Source organism: Lycium barbarum, chromosome 9 (genome assembly GCF_019175385.1).
Source record: "Lycium barbarum isolate Lr01 chromosome 9, ASM1917538v2, whole genome shotgun sequence".
NCBI classification, from domain to species: domain Eukaryota; kingdom Viridiplantae; phylum Streptophyta; class Magnoliopsida; order Solanales; family Solanaceae; genus Lycium; species Lycium barbarum.
The window spans coordinates 32,717,901-32,729,259 of record NC_083345.1 but is presented as its reverse complement, the minus strand read 5'-3'; positions in this window follow the sequence as shown (position 1 = coordinate 32,729,259).

Here is an 11,359-nt window from a genome sequence, read left to right as displayed (position 1 = left end):
TAGACATAATATTATAAACCACATAGAGTTTAGTATAATCTTCTACATTATATTAAAAGCATGAACTCCCTAACATGAAAGTTAAATTACGTAAGTACCCTTCTTTAAAATTAAAAACCCAAAAAAAAAAAAAAAACTTTACGGATAGCACCAAGCCAATAGTCACAACTATTCAATATTCCAAATGGTCTTCAAATATTAGACATGAACAGGCCTTTTCATCTCGGCCAACCTCCTTTTTCCAACTTCTTTTGATTTTTCAATGCATCAATTAAGCCTTGCAATTACGTGGAAGTCAAATGAAATGGCAGTGGTTTATGGATAAAACATGGTGACGACATTTCCAAGCATGGATCCAAGCCATGCCTTCTCAACTCTACTTCATGGGACAGAACATCTAAGGTCAGTATTTTATGTAAAAAAAAATCGTAAGCGATATCAATATTTAAAATTAAAAAAAATCAAATTATTAAGAAAACAATTATCAATTTAATATAATGAACATTCCCACGCTCAACTTCTTTTCTACCGTGCGTAGAAATTATTTAACCATTTCAATTGCATATCATAAGGCATTCGAATAACTGCTTCAATTGCAACATAATGATTTGATTAATAATCTATCTATCTATATTATGTTAAAAGCATGAACTCCTATCTTGAAAGTAAAATCACAAAAATGCCCTTTTAAACTTAAATGCCCTATTTTAACTTGCAAACCGAAAGAAAGCTATTCTTAGGAACACCAAACCCACCATTTGGGGCTCACGTAGATGGTCCATATACATTTTCAAAATATATAGAAATAATTTTATATGTTATTTGCTTAAAATGTATTCACTTCCTTCATATTGCAATGAAATGCATAGATATCTATTTGTTTATTTATTTTCCACCTATTTAAATAATATTAAAGTCCATCACCTTTTTATGCATATTTTAGTTTATATCATTTAACATTGGGAAAGAATAATTGTCTATTTACAAAGTATCGTATTTGATTGGGATAAACTTCAAAGTTTGGTGTTTGTATTAAAAGCCTGAAGCCCAAAACAAAAAACAAAAAAAAATATCCGCTAATAAAATATATTTATATTTGTACAATAATAATTAAGGAAATACCAAAAAAAATATTAATATACATTGTGTATTTCTTAAATAGTTATAAGCTTTCTTTAGTAGATAATTTTATATAGATTACTTGACTTTTACGAAAGAATTACTTATTTTTTCAAAAAGATTATGCCTTGATTTGAAGGCCGGTGTTCCTTCAAATTAGCAAACAATTTTCCACATGTTTCGCATTATTCAACTGGAACGTTTAACTTTGGTTTGTTATTGCTTTTAGGATCTAAAACCTTTTCAATTTTCATTTGAATTTGAAGTAAGCAAAATATATGAGAAAATAAGTTCATCTTAAAACACAATTATGTCAAATCTTCATTCTACCAACATTGAAGAATATTTTCGTTCTTCTTTCTTATATCTTTTACTCTAATTCTAAAATTTCATTTTATTGGGTTAGTTCTTGTGGTAGAAAAAACTTAAATAGTACAACTTTATTCCTTTTTTGGAGGCAATCATATCTTGGGTATCGGATTTACATTAAATTATTTGCACGGTGTAAAAACATTACTATTTTTGCGAGGCATATATTTGAAGCGCATTGCCAGCATTCCTCTCATATTTTCATTGAAATTCTCTTGCACAATTTTACTATTTCAGATTTGTTAAGTATTTGACGAACATATTAAACACCGGTGTTTATGCAAGTGTGGTGTAAAATGTGGATGTTGTTTAACAGTAACGTATTGATAATATCATCAATTAGTCACTACAGTTTTGGTTCAAATGAGCACTTTCTTGAGGCAAGATATCTTTACTGATTTGATAAATAAAGATCTCTTAAAGAACCAAATAACTATTTATTTCAAATTTAAGGGGAGTGCAATAGTTTTGGCTTTGAATTGGCAATATTTAAGTATTTACAAAAAATATTTTTAGTCTTCCTTTGGCACACAAAATTTGAATAGTTCATTCTTGATGATTCTTATGCATGATTTTACGAATTCAATTTTTATTTTTTTATTTTATGATACTAAAAGCTTCATATTATAAATTAAAACACTTTAATATTCCTTCTCCAAGGTTGAAGGATTATGGGGAGTAATATTTTCCTCATCACTATCAAATTTGACAAAGCGCAAAAAAAAAAAAAAAAAAAAAAAAGGAGGAGGATTGAGATAAAAGAGAAAGGAAACAAATGGAAATAAAAGAGAATTTGAAGTTATAATGTTGTCTATCATTGAGTCTGTTCCTAATAATTTTAAAAAGCACAAAGCAAAGTTTGTGTGTTTCTTTTACCATTTGAAAAATATGTAAATTTGACAAAAAAAAGAAAAATTATTTTATTTTACAACTATTAATTACAAATATTGATTACTTTTCTTGATTTTAAATGATTTTGTTAGATCAAACAAAACTAAAATTTGAAAATTAATATTTCGATTTAAATTTGAAGTTGAAATTATGTTTGACATGAATTTTACTTGGAGAAAAAGTTAAACTTTTATAAGTGAAGCACTACTTCATTTAGATACTCAAACAAAATTTTAGCTTGATAATTTTTCATTTATAAGTGAAGTTGAAATAATAAATTAATTTATAAAATAAATATTAATTTGCAAATAATAATGTGTGTCTAAATGCTTGTTTAGCTCAAGCAAAGGAAGTATACATATGATAAAATTCAACATTTTATAATACCAATTTTATAATAATAATATGAGATAACTATGCAACGCACGTTCAGAGAGACTAGTGAAGCTAAACATGGAGGGAAGTCTCTGAAATTATCCCTTAAAACTGCTAAATAAAATTATTTATAGTTATCTTTAAGTAATTTTTCTTATGTCATTGTGTATAAAATTTAAATTATTTCTTTAATAATTATTATGGAGTCTTGAACCTACGTAGTAGGATATAGCTCACACCAATATTTTCTTTTTGTTTTAATAAATTTCTTTTACTTTTTTAAGAATATTTTTAACTAAATAAAAGATGTCATAACTGTTTCCCACAATGACATGGTTTCCTTTACAACTTGTTCTTCAACTTTTTCATATTTCAATTATTTTTTAGTACGATTCTAATTGTTTAATCTGGTAGCACGTTCTTCAACATAAATTATACGACTCCCACGGTCCAAAAAAATTATTTTACTTTTCTTATTAATTTGTTTTAAAAAACATTAATACATTTCTATATTTATAATTTATTTAATTTTATGAGATAATTTACAAATCACACAAGTATCTAATGTTTATTTTAAATCACACATTTTAAAAGTCATTTTTCATTTTTTAAATTTCATATCAAGTCAAACTAAGATAACGGAAGGAGTACAAGCCATAGCCGTTTTCCTCAGCAAAGGAATTGAGTGATGCCCTTTTGCTGACGCCATAGTTCCGACGTACATCTGTTGTAAATGAATAAACAATCAATATATTGCCTTCGTCGAAGAATCTAGAATGTCATTGAGTTGAACAAAAGGATGAATAATCATTGTTTACAAATATTTTAATTTTCTTAACGTGAATAGGATAACGACAAAGAACACGAGGACGGCGTCTTTACTTTAAGATAAAAAATAGAGTCCGGAACCAAAATGCCTCAAAAAAAATATTTTGAATCAAAATCCCCAACAAAAAAAAAAGTTACTAAAGTACCTATAGCGCAGTATTTTACTGCGCTATAGCACTAACGGAGACGGACCCGTTAAGTCCTATAACGCAGTAAAATACTACGCTATACGAAATACGGTCTGACCTATAACGCATGATTTTACTGCGTTATACGAGAGAGACAAACTCCTATAACGCAGTAAAATCATGCGTTATAGGCCTCCACTATAACCCGATCGGGTTCCACCACTGGCCCCTCCAGTGGCAAAAAAAAATTAAAAACGCCATTGGAGGCGAGCCAAGGTGGTCCCCACGCATTAAAAACGTCGTTTTCTATATAATTTCATCCGGAAAGTTTAGATCCTCGGTGTATTCAAGTCAAGGAGCAAGATTCTAAGTTCGAATTTTGAGAAAAAGCGGCGTACAACTCGATTAAAATAACTCTACAAAAAATCTTCGATTAAGGTTTTCTACTATGAACTTTTGTTATTATTTTGTTATATACATTATATTGCATGCATGTTGAACATTTAATCGTCATTAATTTAAAAAAAAAAAAAAAACAAATTTCATTTTTTTTTTTTTTGGTTTGATCGGCTGGGTAGTGGCTTAGGCCACTATTCCCCCTTTTTTTTTTTTTTTTTTTTTTTGGTTTAATTCATTATTTGTTAAATGTTTATGAATTGTTAATTTGTTAAATGTTTATGCATTGTTAATTTGTCATATGTTTATGAGTTGTTAATTTGGTTAATTATTTATGAATTGTTAACATTGTTAATTTGTTATATGTTTATGAGTTGAATTTGGTTAATTATTTATGAATTGTTAATGAATTATTATTTTGTTAATTGAGTATTTGTTAAATATTCTTTATGAATTGAAAGAAGTTGATTGGTAATGAATTATTATATTGTTAACATTTTGTTTGGATGATTGTTATGTATTGTTTTGACATTTATCGTATTATGTTGTATTATATAGGACCAAATTAGTAGTTACATAAAATAGAACCTCTCGTCGTTACATAACAATAAAATTAAAGTAGCAATCAAAGCAAACATTTTATTTATACTAACAACATAATATAATACAATAGGTAACAACCATCCAAACAAGTTGTAAACGATTATGAAATGTTAATCTATACAATTTTAAAAGCACGAATATATATGTTAAATAAAAAAAATTTATCTTAAAAAGAATAGTTAAAATTCTTTTTTTCATAAATACATAAGCTAACGATAAAAATGTAAAGTTTATAGGAAAATATGTGGTCGACGAATATGAACTCTTAGTTTAATTTTATCGTAGTTGTGTTGGCTATTTGGTCAACTAAAAATATATCACATATTCAAAATAGAGTTCCAAACAAATATTACTGCTAAATTTCGATTAGTTAATATAATTTATCTTTCATTTCAAGAATAATGACTAATTTAGTTTGTACAGCCTGGACTCTTTCATGGATCCGAATGTTCCCCCTGGGGCTGATGATCACCTGAGGCCCGCTGTTCACCCGAGGCCCGCTGATAAATCAGTATTGTCTTTGCAAGACAATCATATGTCAGAGTTATTATGGGCCGGTACTATAGGGATATCTACTAGGCTCCGTCCCCGTAGGCTGCAGAGAGCGTGAACTCTTTTACGCGAGCACCCCCCACACCCTCGTATGTTGGAGATATTGTTTCGGGGCGGCATCTACCGTTGCGTGTCCGTTGGCCGGGTACAGCATGATTGGGCGCTCATCACGGCCATGGTTGAGCGGTGGAGGCCAGAGACACATACCTTCCATCTTGGCACTGGTGAGGCCACGATTACACTTGAGGATGTAGAGGCCCTCTTTGGATTGCGGGTTGATGGAGAGCCACTGTACACTCGGTACGAGCCTCCTCCTGGTCGGACGTGGGTGACAGAGTTGACTAGGCTCACCCATTTCGTGCCTGATGTCGCGGCCCAGATATCCGGACAAAGTCGGGTTCAGCTTAGTGCACTCTGCACTTATTTGGAGGGTCTGGATCTGGTTGACGACGGCACCCCGCAGGACGATGTTGATCGTCATGCCCGTTTGTACCTGCTTATTATATTCGGGGGCATCTTGTTCTCGAATTCATCGGGTGCCTTTGTCAGTTTATGTTACTTGGTTTTTTTGGAGTACCTGGACCGCTTGGGAGACTACAGCTGGGGCGGTGCTGTTTTGGCGTATCTTTACAGATGCCTGTGCCGAGCGTCTATTGGTGCTGTCAGAGATGTGTGTGGATTTTTTGCTCTTCTCCAGGTAATATTTAAGTGTGCGTTCCTGTAATGTCAACAAACCTTTTGAAAGGGCGACAAAAAAAATCGTATTTTCTAATATCGCTTACAGTTATGGGCGTGTGAGAGGATGCTGCCTTTTCAGCCCGTACCTAGGCATCACCTCGAGATTCACATGCCTTATGCGAGGAGGTGGACAGCGGGTTTTGATCGGGATGTCGATACGCACCACAATATTCTTCCATTCCGGGACCAGCTTGATCACATGACGGATGATGCGGTAAAACTATTTAAATTTACATTAATAATTTAATTAAACGTCTTTTCTACATGGTGATCACTGATTTGTATTTATATGTTATGCAGCTATTTATATGGACGCGTACGCTGCTATATTAGATGATTTGCCCCCCTTCTGTAGGGCAGGTCAGGGGGTTTGGAGGTCGCAGTGTCCATTGATACACCTGGACATCATAGAGGATCACATGCCCGAGCGTGTCTTACGACAGTTTGGGCATACACAGAGTATACCCCCTGATGTCCGTCATGAGCTTCGACACTACCAACGGGACGATCGGGCTGCCATTGATGATAATTTTTTGGCTTTCATGGATGTCCAGCTCCACCGTTGGGAGAACAGGTTGGGCACTTTAGCGGTGGTCAGCCATTTGACTCCCATTGAGCATTACATGCGCTGGTATCATCATATCACACGCCGATTGATCGGCAACCCAACTTTGCGTCCCTCTAGGGATGTAGGATATTCAGCACTCGCGGGGCAGTATGAGGCATTGATAAGTTTATCGTATTTAGATTGATCTAATTTCATTAATTGTTACGTTTTAAAAATAATTTTTTTTGTTTCTGTTAAACACAAATGCAGCTGGTGGTCGTACAGCGTTTACGCATCTTGGGGTTAGAGCATATGTCTTACCCTGGGCTTGCGGGTAGGGGTGTTCATGGTTCGGTTTGGATCGGTTATTGATTAAAACCATAACCAAACCAATTTAGTAGGTTTTTAAATGTCTAAAACCATAACCAAACCAAACCAAATAATAACCACCGGTTTGGTTATTGTCGGTTTGATTCGGTTTGGTTGGATTTTTCGATTTATGACTAACAGCCATGAGACTTATCAGTAAAATATTAAAAAGTTGAAAAAGACATATCTTTTTTTTTTGTTCGAACGATAACTTTTATTTATCGTTTAAGGTGGAACATACATCATAGAAACATTTTCACTATTAGTGATAGTGTCGTATTCAAGTTACCCAAAGTTGCTAAACTATTACATATAGAGCTAAAAACTAACTAAGTAGTGGCTGCACCATTTTTGTCATCTTAATACACATATCTGGAAATAAAGTAGAGCATAGGAGCTTTTAGTTGTTGTTATAAACATACATATTAATTAAACATAAAGACTACCTAAAATTAAAATGAAAATATATGAAATAAAAAAAAATTGTGTAATGATCTCAAACTTTGGGGCACTACTTGCATTTTGTCCTCAATTCTCCCATTTTATTAAAAAACTTTCTATAATGATCCAAAACTTCAGATGTTTTTCTATCATTATCCCAAAGGCTAGGGTCTCAACTACAAGGAGTTGTTCTTTTCTGCTTTTTAGGAGGATTACCCACGGAAGAAGTATTAGGGCATTACCATGTGCTTGAGTTGCAGCAAATGCTGATGTTACTGAAGTATCTTCTATAGGAACCTCCAAATCTACAACCTCTGTCCTTTTCATATGAAAAGTATTAGAAGTTTAGGACCCATTCAGACAAAAAAAAAAAAGGTATAAATTCGAAAAAGAAGAAGAAGAAACAACCTAAAATCAAATGGCTGATAAAGAAAGGCTAAAAATTTAAGTTAAAGACATTAGACTCTAACACGAGCTTTTGTTAGTAAGTTTACACTTAATACTTAAAGAGTTAAAAGACTAAAGACATGGGCTTGGACATATTCTTAAAAACATGGGCCTTAAACAATCATGTGAAATAAGTAGATCAAAAATGAAAATTAATGATTAAAATGTATAAAATATTTATAATTATTTATGAAAAACTAATATTATACATATAAATAATTATAAAATTTATGTATATAATTTATCGGTTTGGTTCGGTTATTTATTCGGTTATTTTTTAATATAACCATAACCAAACCAAATATTATCGGTTTTTAAAATTTAAAACCAAATCAAACCAAACCAAACCAAATGTCAGTTTTTTTATTCGATTTGGTTAAATTTTCGGTTTGGTTTTGGTTTTAACCAAAACCGTGAACAGCCCTACTTGCGGGGCTTGCCGCGGAGATGGTTAGGATTTCCGAGGATGGTATCCGCCAGGCAGACGAGATTAGGCGCATGGCGGAGCCTGTTCCGGAGGCTGAGTATCAGGCAGCACCGGGGGCTCCTAGAGGAGGAGGCCCTGCTGGCAGAGGACGCCGTGCTGCCGGAGGGCGCCGTGCGCATAGAGGACGCGGCGCTGCTGCTAGAGGACCTGGTGGTGGAGGACTGGTAGATGAGGCGGATGAGGCCGATCCCATTGCAGAGGGCGTTCACGGTCTAGTCCATCCGCAGCCCTTCCAGGCCGGTGGCAACTCACCTGGAGACTCACCTACGTTTACGCCAGCGCTCTTACTTGCTGAGATACCCGAGTCTTCATCACGGCCGAGCCATAATGCATACATGGAGGAGCGTGATAACGTTGATTGGGCGGCGTTACGCGCTTCATTAGCTGATGAGCGGCCTGTGAGGAATTTAGAGGGAGCCCGGATTCTTGACTTTGATGAGTTTTTGATCCCGGTTAGTATTTAAAATGCTTATTTGTTCATTTAAATTATTTATTTTAAATATATATATATATATATATATATATTATTCATTATTTAGTAATATTTTATATTTTAGGATTCGGCGCCAGCGGGTCCATCGGAGCCACCCACTCAGCCTGCCGAGGCAGAGGTGTCTTCTCATGAGACTACCGAGGCGCATGTAAGTTTTTTACTTAAAACTAATTTTATTCAATATAAGGTCAATATTTAATATACATATTTGATCATTTAAAGTACTTATTATTTCATTTTTTTCATATTTTAGGATTCGGCGCCAGCGGGTCCATCAGAGCCACCCACTCAGGCATTTTCTCATGGGTCTGCTGAGCCAGCAGTGTCTGCCCATATGACTATCGAGCCACAGGTAAGCTTTTTATTAAAATTTATTTTATTCAATATAAGGTCAATATTTAATATACATATTTGATCATTTAAAGTACTTATTATTTCATTTTTTTTCATATTTTAGGATTCGGCGCCAGTGGGTCCACAGGAGCTGCCCATTCCGGAGCATTCTCATCAGCCTGCCGAGGCAGAGGTGTCTTCTCATGAGACTACCGAGGCGCATGTAAGTTTTTTACTTAAAACTAATTTTATTCAATATAAGGTAAATGTTTATTTAATTTTTATAACCTTTACTTGGACTTCGAACAGCATCTCATCCAGGAGACTACCTCATATTCACCATCACACCCATTTCAGGAGGCTACAGACCCATCTCAGGAGCCTTCTCAGGCACCCGTTGACACACAAGTTTGATTAAATAAATAATGTTAATGTATTCAACATAAATAAGAAATGGTACTAATATTTATATATTTTTCAGGTTCATCCTTCGGCGCCTGCGGTGGCGACTCCCGTCGAGGAAGAGGTCGAGTTTCCAGACCCAGCTCATCCTGAGGTTCTGAGCGTGCTAGTGGGACAAGATCCCAAGAAGAAGCACGTTCTAGTTAAGGGCGTAAGGGCTAGGGGAAGAGGAGATGATCACGATTTGGAGCGCCCGGTTATTAAGAGGAAAAAGGGCGACAAAGACGATGGCGAGGGCGGTGGGGATGGTATGAGCCTTAGGCCTAGGGATAGTCTCCGGCATACTACATGTGGGACCCATCCTCGATAGTGTATATACATTAGTGTTGTACAATTTATCGTAAATATTATATATTTTTTGCATATTTATAAATATTATCATTAGTCTTTATTATTGATAATAAAAAAAACGTGACACATTCGAAATAAAGTTAATCATTAATTTAAAAATAAGACGAAACCCTAAAAGATAAATAACTTAAAGCTAATGACTACAAGTCTTCAAACAAAAAAAGACTTCGAGCACTTTTCAACTATTAAAACGACAATTCAAAGTATCACGTATTCTTGATGTGTTGAGCCTATTTTATTAATTGTACAAATATAACTAGAGTTCTATATAAAATATTGAAGTTTCGGAGTCTCAAAGCATGATTAATATACGGCTAAACTACGTAAAAAAGATAAATTACGTAATAAGGAGTGAAGGGAAATGAGAACTCCTATAACGCATTATTTTACTGCGTTATAGGAGTTTCTCTCCCTCCTATAACGCGGTAAAATAATGCGTTATAGGTCGGACCGTATTTCGTATAGCGCAGTATTTTATTGCGTTATAGGACTTAACGGGTCCGTTTTCGTTAGTGCTATAGGTACTGCGCTATAGGTACTTTTTTTTTGTTGGGGTATTTTGGTTCAAAATGTTTTTTTGGAGGTATTTTGGTTCCGGACTCTAAAAAATAATCCTTCACTCGGCTTTTCTTTGGTCAGAGCACACGAGGTTCGACATCATAAAATTAACAAGAATCTCCATCTTGGTTAACAAGGAAATATACATAGAGAGGGACATGGTTTAATATTACTCTTTATAATTTAACTCAAATCCTTATGGAACCTTATTAACACTTATATAACATTTCATTAACCATCTAAGAGGCCATATGGCAGCTCCTCAAAACATTATTAAATACGCATCAACTCAACTATTGCGAAAATCTTTCCAAACATGACTTACATCTCACTTCCTCCAACGAACTTAGTTTCACATATTCATATAACTTCAAAATCCTATGGTACATACTTTGAGCTATCTAATACTTTTCTTAATCTCGTAAGGACTCCTTATCACCTTAAGCTCATATTAGTCTACTCATAAGGCAACAATTCGAAATCTCCGAGATGTAACACGAATGAGTGGACGAGTGCATTAAATGTTGTCCTGATAATATGTCTAATCATGGGAAAAGTGGCGACGTTTCACTAGTTTCCCGCGTAGAATTTGAAAAAGACTGACTCTTCCACTTCCCGTACTCATGCTATGGAAGACCCGAAAAGTGGGGGACGATCTGTATTAGGTGAAAAGCGCATCCGGAGGTAGTTTGTGTGACCGGATGCTCGGAGGACTTGGGGGAACTATACAACTGGCTTCCACTCCTACCAAATCCTGTCACGTCTACCGACCTCGATCAGAGCGTTGCATCATACACGAACTTTGGGTCATAGAGAGGTCACATCACTCGAGCTTTAGGGGTTGAAAAGTCCAACTTTGGCTTATATAAGGA